Here is a 15,366-nt window from a genome sequence, read left to right on the forward strand (position 1 = left end):
TTGGGATATAAGTTTCTTTTTTTGTTTTTGTTCTTCATTGATATCTTATACATATTTCATTGGATTTAACATGACATAGTACTAATTTATTTTAAAATTTGTTTTAGTATGGCTATTAATTTTTGGATTAAGAATATTTCATTCCCCAGCAAAAATTTGTGAATTTTCAAAATTTCCCACATATTTAGTTAATTTTTTGACCCTGGTACTGACCAGAAAATGGCCAGCAATTCTAAAAATGGAAAACGGGCTGCGATAAATTCCATATGAATTAGAAAATGAGTAAAAATTATAAAAATAATAGCAAATGGGTTGTACAAGCCACAGATTTCGAGGCTGACTTGTTTACGCAAGGCTTTGTCAGTGAACACACGATTCTAGCAGCAGTGACTGTTGGATGTTCATCCAACGGTCGACGTGCTTCTTCAATCTCCGATCTTCCTACTCCAGTCGCCTAAACTAGCGCCGGTGGGACTGCCTGCTCCCTCCTCTTGTGGCCCGCTGTGATGCCGCGCAGGCTTCCCCAGCCCACCCTACTCCCTCCACTGGCCTGGCCGCACACAATCAACTGCCTCCTTATTACGCAAAAAAAAGATTCCTCCAACTGACATCTGGGGCGCACCGGTTGGGAGACTGGCCTGTGGGCCTACTAAGTTGACGCATACGCAGGGCTTGTCAACTTAGTCAACAAATGATTCAAGCAGCAGTAACTGTTGGATTTGAATCGAACGGTCCTGCTGCTTCTTCAATCGCTGCTCTTCATGCACCAGCCGCCCAAACCAGCGCCGGGGAGACCACCTGCTCCTGCCTCCAATGGCCGGCTATGCTGCCATTGAGGCCTCATCGCCCCCTACTACTCCCACCGCTAGCCAGGCCCTGCGGCGATGGCAGCCTCACACCGCAGCCGAACGAGTGAACCCTCGTACTCCTCTCCGCATGGGCATCCACTGCCGCGTCTTCCCCGGCTGCGCGTCGTCCCCTTCCTAGGCCTCGCCGTCGTCCACCGCCTTGGTGCCCTCGGCGTGGCGTGGTCAACGACATTCCATCGGAAGAGTACTATACATGGAGAGGCTAACAGCTGGGTCCACTACCACAGCCCAGTTTTTTTTGTGATTTGCCAAGTAAGTCGCTTTGTCAGGCCCGTTGGGCTGCAAATCTTTCAAGACGAGGAGAGCTTTCATTTGGCTGGCCGAGAAAATGGCCCATCAATAACGAGAAATGGGCTGTACATTTTTAAAACACATCAAACCGGCAATTAGTTTCAAATATCTCTTTTTTCATTTCAAGATTTTAAATTACATTAATTTTTATGCGTGGAGAATTTGTTGGATTTTATATTGATATACATTTATTTTTAAAATCAGTTTGAATGTGAGTCGAAATTTCGGGATTAAAAACAGTTCGGACCACACCGAAATATGCAAAATTTCGTATAATTTTTTAACCGTGGCCACAATATGGGCTGTAATGCTAACAAAAAGAATATGGGCTCCAAAAAAACCTTAATAATTAGCAAATGTGCTGTAAATTATTAGAAATAATGGCAGATGGGCTGTATGCTGTTTTCCACGGATTTGAGGCTTTCCTAAAAAAAAGGTTAACGCACAAGCAGTGACTTTTGGATGGCCATCCAACGGCCACCGTGCTTCTTCAATCTCTGCTCTTCCTGCTCCAGCCGCTCAAACAAGCGCTGGCGCGACTTCCTGCTCCCTCCTCCCCGCGGCCGGCTCTGCTGCCGCGCAGGCCTCACCGCCCCACCATACTCCCATCGCTGGCCTAGCCATCCCTCTACTCACACACACCTGCTGTTATTCTCCGGCGATGGCAGACGATCCAGTAAACCCTCGTACAATTGTACTCCCCTCCGCGTGGGAAACAACTACCGAGTCTTCCCTGCCACCATGTGGTTCCCTTCCTAGGCCTCGCCGTCGTCCACCGCCCTGGTGCTCTCGGCGCGGCCTACTCAACGTGGTCAACGACCGACATGCATCTGAAGTGGACTGTACGTGGAGAGGCCGACAGCTGGGTCCACGGCCGCATGCAAGGAAATGCCTCCTTATTACGTGCAAAATAATGATTCCTCCACCTGACATCAGGGACCCACCGAAAGGGCCTCTGTATTTCGCGAAAAAAAACGTTACCGCCGCTGACAGCTCGGACCCACCAGCTATATCTTCGCACGCAAGGAAGTGCCTCCTTATTACGCACAAAAAAATGAATACTCCCCCTGTTAGCTGGAAACCAGTATAGTGGCAGGCTGACTTGTGGGCCTACTAAGTTGACAGGGACGGAGGGCTTTGTCAACTTAGTCAATATGCACGATTCTAGCTCCAATGACCGTACGATGTCCATCCAACGGCCGTAGTGCTTCTTCAACCTCTGGTCTTCTTGCTCCAGCCGCCCAAACCAGCGCCGGTCGTGCCTCGTGCTCCTGCCTCTCATGGCCGGCTGCGATGCGGCGGAGGCCTCACCGCCCCCTACTACTCTCACCGCTAGCCAGGCCATCCCTCTACTCACCCACACCCCCTGTTATTCTGCAACGATGACAGCCTCACACCGCAGCGAACCAGTGAACCCTTGTACTCCTCTACGCGTGGGCATCCACTACCGCGTCTTCCCCGGCTCTGCGTCGTCCCCTTCCTAGGCCTCGCCGTCGTCCACCGCCCTGGTCCTCTCGACGCGGCGTGGTCAACATGGTCAAGGAACGACTTCCGTCGTACGTGGACTGTACGTGGAGAGGCTGACAGCTGGGTCCACGGCCGCAACAAGGAAGTGCCTCCTTATTACGTGCAAAATAATTATTCCTCCACCTGACAGCGGGGACCCCCCGGACGGGCCACTGTATTTCGCGAAAAAACGTTTCCCCCCTGACTGCTAGGACCCACCAGCTACATCTTCGCACGCAAGGAAGTGCCTGACAGTCGGGACCCACCTGGTCGAAGCGTACGTAGCGTTGTCATTCTGGTCGTGAACGTGTACGTACATATATACTGGTGGATGTAGACGCGCACACGTGTTGTAGTAGAGGCGCGCACGTAGCATGTACACGTACGTACAGCGGCCAGGGTGCAAGAAAGAAAATACGGCCACGTATGTGTACATACGGGCGGGTCTCGAACGCCTACTCGTGCATATGTACGGCCAGGGCTCGTGTACATGGCTGGGTCGGAACGGAGAAAAAGTGTCGTTGTCGTGCTCATGGGGAGGCAACGGAATGAGTCGTGTTCATGGGGAGGCAACGGAATGCGTCGTGTTCATGGGGAGGCAACGGAATTCGTCGTGTTCATCGGGAGGCAACGGAACACGTGGGAGCCAACCGGCTGGGTCGGAACGGAATGCGTGGTCGTGTTGATTGGGAGGGCTTGGAAGGAACAGGCGATGGAAACGAGGCCTGGCGTACCGCAAAATGGAGGAAACGGACCTCCTACATTCGGAACGGGGTCCTGTTGATCGGGAGGAGTGTGGCGTATCGCAAAACGGAGGAAACTGACCTCCTACGATCGAAACGGGGGTCCTATTGATCGGGAGGGGTGTGGCGTACCGCAAAACGGACGAAACGGACCTCCTACAGTCGAAACGGGGGTCCTGTTGATCGGGAGGGGTGTGGCGTACCGCAAAACGGACCTCCTACGGTCGAAACGGGGGTCCTGTTCATCGGGAGGGGTGTGGCGTACCACAAAACGGGACTCCACGGGATACTGTTCATCTCCACCGTCGGCCTCCTCCAGCCTCCACGGGCTACCGTCGACCTCCTCTAGCCTCCACGGGCTCCTGTTCATCCAACCTCCACCGTGTGCTACTCCACCGGCTACTGTTCAACCACCCCTCCACGGGCACCCCTCCACCGTCTACTGTTCATCCAGCCCTCCACACCACGGGATCCTGTTCAACCACCCCTCCACGGGCACCCCTCCACCGTCTATTGTTCATCCAGCCCTCCACACCACGGGGTCCTGTTCATCCTGAGGCAACGCCACCGCTCACTACTCATCCACCCCCCCCCCCCCCCCCCCCCCCCCCCCCCCCCCCCCCCGTGCAACGCTCACTGTTCATCCAATCGATCAGCTTCAGTTAGCAGCAGTAGCGAAGGAATCGCTCGATCGGGTTCAGTTAACAGCCATCGATCGATCGCTTGGGTTCAGTAACGCGTAGCCTGTAGTGCAATCGCTCGGGTTCAGTTAGAGCCCAATGCCTCGCTCGGGTTCAGTTAGAGCCAACGCCTCGCACACACGCGCGTACGTGTAGGAGAGAAGCTCGCATCGCTCGGCCCCCGACCTCCCACCGTAACTGGGAACTCCCTGAAATTTTCCTCCCCCTCACTTCTACCACGGTTATTTCCATCATGGACGGCCCAAAGAATGTCATGCAGCTGCGTCTCCGGCCCGCCCAGGACGAAAAGCCCATTTTCTGTCATCATTTTTTGTCATAGAAGTAGGAGCCCACCACATCTATGATGATACCGAGTTTTGTCACAATAATCATCATAGAAGTGTCATATGTATGACAATTTTTTTTCGTTCGGCCCAAAATGTCACGGATGTGTCTTTTTTTGTAGTGCTAGTGTAGTCCTTGGAGGAATCAGATACGCACTGGGTCGAGGAGCTCGACTCCGTACTATGGGGGCTGCGGACCATGCCAAATCGCACTACCGGATACACACCTTTCTTTATGGTGTATGGCGCAGAGGCGGTAAAACCAACTACATCATTCATGACTCACCTCGCGTGCGCATGTACGAAGAAAAAGAAGCCAAGCTAGATCGGCGGGACAGTTTGGACGCCCTGGAGGAGGAGCGTGACGTGGCAAAAGCCCGATCCGCATTCTATCAACAATAGGCTCGACGATATCAAAGCAGAGAAGTATGGGCCAAAACTTATAATATTGGCAAACTCGTTCTATGCCAACCAGAGAAGAAAAGGACAAGCTCAAACCCAAATGGGAAGGTCCCTTTGTTATTGACAAAGTTCTGACCGGTGGAGCGTACCGTCTGCGGGATGCATCGGACAATCGACTCGAGCCAAACCCATGGAACGCGGCCAGACTCTGAAGGTTCTACGCCTAGAGCCGGACTCTATGTTCGTCTCCTTACCTCCGTCAATTTTTTATATATTCGTTATCTATATTTTCCTGTCTTTCTTCCTTTTCTTCGTGGCCTTCAAAGGTTAAAATGTGTCTTGACTGCACAATTTGTACGCGCTAAGCATGCTCATTATACCTGGGGCTTCTTATACAGAAGCTTAATGTAATTATGATTCAGGCTCTATGCCTGCCGCACATGTGTTATTTTTACATATGCACCTTTTCTTTGGCATTATATGCATTGATATGACTTAAGTTTTGGCCAAGCTGGGTTGCCTGGCTCCTGTGTTTATGCCCTACGTTCCTGTTAATTCAGCTAGGGCATAAGGGGAGCACCTCTGCGATTGTTACTGCCGGGTCAGCCGGACGTGTACCTCAGACCGGGTGAAGCCGAAAGCTAGCGTTCTTAAAGGAATATTCAGTCGGCGAACAAAGGATGACCTTTTTTACTTAATAGAATACATACCCCCAGATGTTTATATCCCACGTCTCTTGTCGCAGTTCAGACATGCACATTAATGCATGCGTACCCAGGAAAAGGAACCCTTAACGGAACTATTCTCCCTGGAAGATGTTTCTTACTATCCATGTAATATAACATAACTAGTTGGGTACTTGTCTGTTCAAGCACTTATGACCCCTACACCTGGTTTCCACGCGTGCACCGGTTTTTACATAACTGAGAGGGTATTCAGATACACTCCGGACTGTCGGGTCCGGAGGTCGAAGTGAAAAGATCCGCCATGACAAATGATTTACAATCTGGCTAGGGACAATATATGTCACTCGAAGTACACAGTCACTTAGACTGACTAAATTCTTCTTCTATACCATCCAACAAGCTGTCTAGCCTACAATCCCGTTGGGAACACTTTGCGGCTAATTTCACCTGGTCATACACCAAGCTAACGGGGATCTCTTTCCCGTCCAGCCCTACATGTCCGACCTTGGCCATGTGGTTCGGTTCAGCCTTGGTATATCGAGTCTTCACCATGGCCCAGGCTTCCCTTGCACCTTGTCGGCAGACAGATATCTTCCATAATCGGAAGCGTCGCCGCGCTTCCTTGAGTATCTCTACAAGCTCCCCCATGCCTCCTGGCAGGGAGGCCGATGGCCACAAGGCATGGGCAAAGTCCTGCATCACCTGCCGAACTTGTTCGTGCAGTTGTGAGAGCTCTGGCAGAAGATCTCCCACAGACCCGGGCATCTCCCCTCCGGGATGGCCTGTCAGCATACCTACAGATATAGCTCTGTTAGCTGGTTTCTTCGCTAAACTCTATAGAAGTTCGCTCAAGCACTTACTAAAAATGCCGCATCGAAGCCTTTTATTCTCCTTCACAGAGTCAGCCAGCTGAGCCCGAACATCTATCAGTTCAACATCCGGCCGGGTATTGGCATCTTGGAGATCGTTTCCCCCTGCCTTACTTGTGTAAGCACGCGCTCGCTAGCCTTCAGCTGTTATTGAGCATGTTGCTCCTCCGGATTCACTTCGGGATCATCTGCAGAATCTATTGATTAGACTAGCATGCAAGCCAAATATTAACTGGTACATCTCATTCTTTTTGATAGGAACAAGTGTTACCAGATGGGGCCTTCTAGGACTCCTCCATTTTGGCAACTACGGCCTGTAGCTGGGCTTTGCACTCCTCCAGCTCTTGAGACAACTGGGTATCCTTCTCAGTAAGAACCTATGCAAATAGGGATCCTTAAATTAGTTGTGCCAACTGTTTCAAGTCTCAGGGGATACTGGTATATATATAATTATCAGATCTTCTTACCCGTATATCCTTTACATACTGGTCCATGGCTCTGGCAAGACCATTTTGAGCAGCTCGGATTTACGCGTCCCCTAAGTTGAAGGCATCAAACGCCTCTTCAGAAAAACCGGGGTCGCGGAGTACGGCCCGGCGACGCCTGTGCTTCATGGCACTCTCCACTTCGGAATTTGTAGCGGACAGCCTATCTGCATCCTCGGTAGGAGGAATATCCGGCTTTGTCCCCACGTTAGCATATGCCTCCAAGACCGGCTCTGGAGCCCGGCTGGTGGAGGCATGGCCGGCAGGCTCTCCGGATACGGTCCGACGAGCGTTTTTCCTGGTTTTAACCACGGACGTTATTATATTTTAAAGACAATAACCACGGAGCAGGGTTCTTTTTCATACCTCTGTGACGGCATCTCAGTCCTGACCGCCTTCCTTTTAAGCCTACCCGGTTTTGGTGCCCCTTGTTGGTGAGTCACTGCGGGTTCGGCATGGCGTCCCGAGGACCTTCCCTGCAAGACACCATACGTGTGCGGTGGGTGAAGTGCGAAAAAGGGGATCCTTCTCGGAAGTTGGGACTCCGGTTTTACTTACATGCGATGTAGGGAGCAGTCCAGGATAATCGGCGGTGATGGCCACCAAGGCACCGCCGCAGCTTAACTGATAAAACGTCCCGTCGATGAGCTCCACGAATATGTCCGGATCTTCTTTGAGTCCGGGATCGAGGGCCCGATCAGGGTCCTCTAGCTGTGGAGATGGGCTGTGAATCTCCTTCGCAACTTTTCATAGTTCCTGCTATGAAATAGCAAGGTAAATATTTATGACAAAGAAAGCGGGAAGGTTTGGAGTAAAAAGCAGCAGCTCACCCAGTTTGGAGGGTTGTACATGGAGAATCCATCCCGCGGCTTAATACGGTTGAACTCCTCTTCCTCTCCCTTATATAAATTGGATAGTATTATCGCCACAGCGGCGGCGGAGTCCGGACCTTTATGGGCGCAGCGGGTGGCATCGTCTTGTCCATTGAAGTGCCACATGGGTTGTCCCCGATATTGAAGTGGCTGCACCCCCCGCATTATACATACAGACATAACCTCGATTATTGTCAGTCCTGATTCGGCCAGTGTCTTTATCCGGCTCATCAGGTAAAGGACCACTCTGTTATCTTCCTCTTGGGGGCTCCGAGGGCGCCAGCTACGGCGTTTCTTCAAAGGGGCGTTGTCGAACTCAGGAAGGCCCATCCGAATAGGGTCTGGGAGGGGAACGTCCTCCATATAAAACCACTCCGAAGGCCAGTCTTCGGATGTCTTCTTCGGAGTACCGGACAGGTATCCGGTCCCGACGATGCGCCATATTTCGGCTCCGCCCACTTGAAATATTGACCCCTTCTGTGTACGGGGCATGAGGCAGAATAGCCTCTTCCATAGCTCGAAATGAGCTTCGCAGCCCAGAAACAGCTCGCAAAGGGCAACGTAGCCTACGATGTGTAATATGGAGGCGGGAGTAAAGTTATGCAGCTGGAGGCCATAGAACTCCAGGAGCCCGCGGAGGAATGGATGGATTGGAAATCCGAGTCCCCTTAATAAATAAGGGACGAGGCATACCCGCTCCCCCGTGGATGGGTTCGGAAAGCTTTCCGCTTGCTCGCCGCCATTATAAGTGGCTAGTCCGGCTCAGACGGGGACCATGTACGTAGGAGGAAGAAACCCCTGGGTCTGCAACTCTACTAACTGGCTATGGGGAATAGAACACTTCTCCGAACTACCTGGCTTAGGGCTACGGGGGCGAGAGGAGGAGCTACGGTGGCCGGCCATGACGGGATGGATTTTTCCGGGCACACTCCGATGGATACTCGTTGTGGGAAGGTGGCGTGATCTAGATCTGAAGATCCCTTACTGTTTAAATAGATGATTCATCTACCTGGTTAGGGTGGTAAATGTAAAAACACCCCGACCTCTCGCATTCGCTCGACGCGTGGAAGATAGCCATTATTAAGGCACAGAAGCTGAGGAGTGCAAAATTCATGGGAGGCCGGACACAACTCATTACGACAGGTACTTAGGATTTGGAGGGGAACCCGCGTTGCAATGCTGAAGACAATCTACGCGCCGGACTCATCGTCATTGAAGCCTGGTTCGGGGGCTACTGAGGGAGTCCTAGATTAGGGGGTCCTCGGACAGCTGGACTATATACTTTGGCCGGACTGTTGGAGTATGAAGATACAAGATTGAAGACTTCGTCCTGTGTCCGGGTGGGACTCTCCTTTGCGTGGAAGGCAAGCTTGGCAATTTGGATATATAGATCTCCTCCCTTGTAACCGACTCTGTGTAACCCTAGCCCCCTCCGGTGTCTATATAAACCGGAGGGTTTTAGTCCATAGGACAACAACAATCATACCATAGGCTAGCTTCTAGGGTTTAGCCTCTCCGATCTCGTGGTAGATCAACTCTAGTAATACTCGTATCATCAAGATCAATCAAGCGGGAAGTAGGGTATTACCTCCATCGAGAGGGCCCGAACCTGGGTAAACACTTTGTCCCCCGCCTCCTGTTACCATCTGCCTTAGACGCACAGTTCGGGACACCCTACCCGAGATCCGCCGGTTTTGACACCAACAACCGCCTATCAGCGCAACCTGTGGAGCATCCTGGCGGCTCAGGAGGCCAGGCACCATGCTGCACTGACGGAGATGAAGACGGTCCTCAAGGAACCACATGGACCCTCAGAGCCTCCCGAGGCTCAGGGCCTTGGTGGCTCATGAGGAGTAGCCCCTTCACCGCATACCTTCAGCTGCCCCAACTCTCCTACATCAACGGAACCTGGTGACATTTTCCAAGTTCATTCAGCTGGGAGCACCCCAAGGGCTGCATCATTCCCAGGCCGCGTGGGTCCGTTCTTGTGGCATGTATCACTTTTTATGTCTTTAGCTTACCTTGTTGGGGGCGCCCCTCGGGCTGCATCATCCCCAAGCCGCTCGGGCCCGACCCAGTGGCATGCATCTTCCCTGCATTTACTTAAGCTAGTATTCTTTTCATGCTTAATCTATCTATAACTATCACTTGCATGACTTTCACCTCCCAAGGGGGCAACCCATGCTTGCACGACGCTTGTGCACAGGTCCGTCCCTGCAACGTCGACATATCTGAGCGGTCGAGCTCTAGCTCGCGGCATGCCCCGTGCACGTCACCTCACCAGGCCCTCAGTACCCCCATTTCCTCACGGAGCAACCAGTGGCCGACCGACGACCATGATGGCAGATTGTGTTTCTCCTTGTGCTGGCTTGCAGGAATCTTGCGAGAACGACAACAGGCGGCACCGCAAGCTTCCTCTTCTCACATGCAATCCGCTTGCGCGTTAAAAGAGGGGCTCTTGAGCATCGTGTCTCAGGAGCTCCTACTGGCTCTCCTGCCCTCACCCCTTGGCCTTGACCACGACACGCGACCTGGCATACCAGTGGCGGCTGAGCTCGCTTAAGAGCCGGGACCTGAGGACGTAGAGCACGAAGGAGAGCGTGGGAGACGGGGAGCCTTGCCTTTTCGATCGATGTTGCTTTTGCGCTAGCCTTCTTAAGGCAAACTTGTTTAACTCATGTCTGTACTCAGATATTGTTGCTTCCGCTGACTCTTGTGTATTCGAGCTTATGTATTCGAGCCCTCGAGGCCCCTGGCTTGTAATATAAAGCTTGTATTATTTTAATTTGTGTCTAGAGTTGTGTTGTGATATCCTTCCGTGAGTCCCTGATCTTGATTGTACACATTTGTGTGTATGATTAGTGTATGATTGAATCGGGGGCGTCACAAGTTGGTATCAGAGCCGACTGCCTATAGGTAGCCCCCTTTCCAACTCCTTGGCCGAAGTTGAGTCTAGTCAAGACAAAACTTTTACCAACATGGATGTGTGTCTTACGGGCCCACGTCGCCATTGGGTGGTATTATGATCTTTTATTCCTCGTCTATACTCTAGGACTTTGATCTCTCTTCCATTCGGGTTAGACGAATTTACTAACTCTAACATTAGGATCCCGTGACCACATTCACCCAAAAGTTGGACAAGCCATAGTTATTCCTTAGAATAATATTTTGAATAGTACATACACTGTCGTGTTGACTACTATGTGGTATCCATCGTACCTCTTCCATTATGCATGTTTCATCATGAATGATCCTTGGTCTTTACAAATGCTCGATGCTGAACTATGTCTGTTACATGTTAGCAGGATGGTTAGACCCGCTTGTTGGATGTGGGGTTCCGGCAAACCCTTAAGGTTCAAACACTAGGGTGCGCGCGAAGTCTTTTCCTCCCACTGATCTACGCCCTAGCTCGCTAAGATCTGGCAGACGAACTCGATGAACTCGCAACACAGAAAGACACAAGATTTATACTGCTTCGGGCCACCATTGTGGTGTAATACCCTACTCCAGTGTGGTGGTGGTGGATTGCCTCTAGGGCTGATGATGAACAATACAATGGGAAGAACAACCTCCTCAGGTTGAGGTGTTCTTGTGCTTGGCTAACTTGTGTGGTTCTGGATGGTCTAAAATGGTCCTCCCCCTGCCTATGGTGGTGGCTAGTCCTACTTATAGAGGCCCTGGTCCTCTTCCCAAATATTGAGCGGGAAGGGAGCCAACAATGGTAGGCAAATTTGAAGGGGGACAACTAGTACAAGCTATCCTGACAAAGGCGGTCTCTGCCTGCGAAAGGCTCTAGTGGTGATGCCGTCTTGGGCTCCACGATGACCTCCGTCTTGCCGTCCTTTTGGTCCTGGTCTTGTTGCACCGATATGGCAACCTTTGCCTGATGCCTCGGTACTCCTCGCATGCGTAGGCCTCCTTAGCACCAAAGAGGAAACAAGGATGATGCGAGCGCTGGCGCCCGCCTGGTGTCGATCATCATGGCTCGTGTCACGAGAGCCTTGTGAGGTTTGCCTCGCCTTGATATCTCCGCTCCTTGTGAGCCTGCCCGACTAGGACACTCCAGAGGAGGTCTTGTGTCGTCCACCTCGCGAGGGTCTTGGATGCCTTGTTGATGAAGATGGGCCATACGGCCTGCTGGCTTAGCCACACCGTGGGCCGCAGCCAGGCAAGTCTGGGGACCCCCGTTCCTAGAATGCCGGCAGTAGCCCCCGGGCCCAAGGTGTGCTCTGGCTTGGCTTCGCGGCAAAGCCAAGGGTCAAGTACGGAGCACCGCGGGCCCCCAAAAGCCTGCGGCCTCGGTTGACGCGTGGCGGTTGATTGGACGTGGGCGTCTCCACTTCCCCACGCTGCCTTGGCAACTGCACGACTTGACAAGTCCCTGCGACATGCAAGGAAAACCATCATTACCTGCGATCGTGAGAAGTGCCGGTTGGCCTTCTCTTGCTATAAATGGGGAGGGGGGCTGAGCCCTCGTTGCCCATCTCTTCCTTGCTCGCTTGCTTCTTCCTTCTTGCTCGACTGCTCACATCAATGGCGCCTATCAGAAGGTTCTCCGCCAGAGAAAAGGGGAAGGCCCCCCGAGATGACCCGGAGCCACTTCCGAAGAAAAGGGCGATCCACTGCCGTGACGAAGTGGCGATGCAGGTGGTGACGAGGCCTTGGTGCCAGCGGTCTCCCCCAGGGTATCCGCTACCCCTGTATGCCCAAGCCGAGGACTCAGGAAGGCGGAGCGACGAGCAGCGCCGCCGGCGCCGCGGTGACGCGCTCCATCATCCTAGGAATCCACGCCGCGGACTCCTCGCGCGATCTGGTGCTGTGGGCGCCGATGCCCCCGAGCTCTTGGATCTGCTTCCCGCGGTTCTTCTCTGACGTGATGCTGCCGAGGGGGCCTCTCGAGCTCTGGTTGCAGCATGGCGACTGGAGTGGAGATCGAAGTTGTCCCCACCGGGAAGATCTTCATGACTCATGGCTGGGGCGAGATCGCGCGGGTCTGCCGCGCGAGGGGTGCCCTCGCGATCCACCTTGAGTACGACGACATCTCCATGCTCTTCTTCAAGGTCTTCGATGCCGAGGGCCGCCGCCTGGAGTGCTGCTCTAGAGAGGAGCGTGAGGCTGACGCGCGTTCCGCTAGCGGCCACCCCAGCAGCAGCAGCCCTTGGGAGTCCAACAGCTATCCTGAGCTCTACGAGACTCCGGAGACGAGCGGCGACAGCTACGTGCCCCCGAGCTCTCGCCGCCCTCGGAACAGTGCCGCCGCGTTTGGCCGTCGCCGCCGCTGATCTGGATGGGGTTGGCGCCGGCCTCCCATGGCCCACTGTTGATGATGGCGTCTGCCACAGGAGGGTGTAGATAGGGTCCTTCTTAGTCTTAGCATTCATTCCCTGTGAAGAATCATGAAGCGCCCCGCGGGGGCATATAAGGGTCTGTAATGTCTTTTGTGCTTATTTTCCCTGTCATGAAGATTTGGTGAACACGCGTCCTGTTAAGGCTCGGTCCCCCCTTTCTTTACTCGCGATGGCTTGTTGCTCTACGCCGACAGGTCCCGGTCCCCAGGCAAGCTACAGCCATCGCTGGTATGCCAGGTCGTGTGCCGTGGTCAAGGCCAGGAGGTGTGCAGCCCGAGGTCCGGTAAGAGCCCCTGAGGCGCGATGCTCAGGAGGTCCCCTTAGCGCTCAAGCGGCCACGGTAAGGGAAGAAAGGGAGTTGACGTGGCCGCAACGGGGTTGCGGCAAGGCGTGGGCGACCATAAGGCTCAGACATTTAGCCGATCTGAGGGCGAGACTTATCTTTTGAACTTCGTGGCGATTCCTGACGTTGCGCTAGGGCCGCGCGCCAACTTGTGCAGCATAGCTAGGCCGACCCATACGTGTTTCCCTCCTCCCATGCTCTCCTTAGTGCTCTGCGTCCTCAGGTCCCGGCCCTCGAGCGAGCTCAGCCGCCGCTGGTATGCCAGGTCGCGATGCCGTGGTCAAGGCCAGGGGGTGAGGGCTGGAGAGCCAGTAAGAGCTCCTGAGTCGCGATGCTAAGGAGCCCCCCTTTTAATGCGCAGGCGAAGTGCACGAGAGAAAAGGAGACATGCGGCGCCGCCTGCTATCCTCACCACGGGGTCCCTGTGAATAGGCACAAGAAGAACATGGTTTGCCGTTACTGCCACCTGCCTGCCGCTGGTTGGTCAAGATGAAGTGAAGTCACTAAGGGCCTGGTGAGGTGACATGCGCGGGGCGTGCCGCGAGCTAGAGCTCGACCGCTCAGATTTGTCGACGTGGCAGGGACGGACCCATGCACCAGCCCCGTGCCTGTGAGGAGGCCCCGTGGGAGGCAATGATCGAGCAGGTGATAACCATAGGCAGGTTAAGCAGGGAAGGCAGATCAGCTTGGGTAAATGCAGGAAGATACATGCCACTGGGTCCGGACCGAGCGGCTTGGGGATGATGCAGCCTGAAGGGCGCCCCCAGCAAGGCAAGCTAAAGACATGAGCAAAAGGGATACATGCCGCAGGGACGGACCCACGCGGCCTGGGAATAATGCAGCCCAAGGGGCGCTCTTAGCTTAAACGAGCTTGGAAGATGTCACCTGGTTCTGTAGGCGAAGCATAGTTGGTGCAGGTGAAGGCGTGCATCGAAGAAAGGACTCCTCATGAGCCACCGGAGCCCTGAGCCTCGGGAGGCTCTGGGGCCTCAGGAGGCTCCCTGAAGACCGTCTCCATTTCCTCCAGGACGGCGCGGTACCTGGCCTCTTGAGCCACCAGGTCACGCCGCATGTTGCATTGATAGGCCGACGCCACGCTCGGCAAGACGAGGGGCATGCAGACATAGCTGTGTGGCGGGCCCTCGCAACAGCCCACACGCGAAGGCCAGAAGCGCTCCTGAGACGCGGCCCTGTTGAGCCCTGGGATGGCGATCCAGACGCGCAGCTCAGCACCCTCGCCTGGGTGGTGAGCTGCGCCCTGTGAGCGGCTGCTGCCATGCATGGCTCTTGCGTCTTGCAGTTCCTGTGTGGTCTTGGCGATGAACTCCTGAGTGGTGGGCACCCCTTGCCCTGTGTTTTCCTGAGGAAAACACGTCGTGTAGCACGCCCCCAAGTGGTGCCCAAGCGCCTCCCTCGTGAGGTTGGCAAGGCCTGAGGCCCTCCAGAAGAGATCCCTCGAGCCTTGCCCGAGGAGGGCACTGGGTGCGCCTTCCTATGCGATGGAGGGAGGCACCCCTGGGACCGACGCTGATCCTGCCGAGGCTCCCGCCGCGACGTCATCCTCCTGAGGTCCTGCGTGGCGCAGCTGCCTCTTCTTGGGGATGGCCTCCGGAGGGCCCTCACTTCTGCTGTCGGGGTCGTCGATTGCTGCAGCTTGGAAGGCGCGCTCGAGGGAGCACACCGCATCCCTTTCTTCACATGGGACCGTGATGACCCCGCCGCTTCTGGGCATCTTGAGGACGTTGTAGCCGTGGTGGGTGACCGCCATGAACTTGGCCAGGACCGGATACCCGAGGATGGCGTTGTATGGCAGGTGGATGTGGGCGACATCGAAATTGATGAGCTCGGTGCGGTAGTTGTCGCGTGTGCCGAAGGTGACAGGTAGGCGGACCTGCCCTATTGGTGTGGTGGAGCCTTCGGTCACTCCT

The sequence above is a fragment of the Triticum urartu genome, chromosome 6 (assembly GCF_003073215.2).
Source record: "Triticum urartu cultivar G1812 chromosome 6, Tu2.1, whole genome shotgun sequence".
Classification (NCBI taxonomy): domain Eukaryota; kingdom Viridiplantae; phylum Streptophyta; class Magnoliopsida; order Poales; family Poaceae; genus Triticum; species Triticum urartu.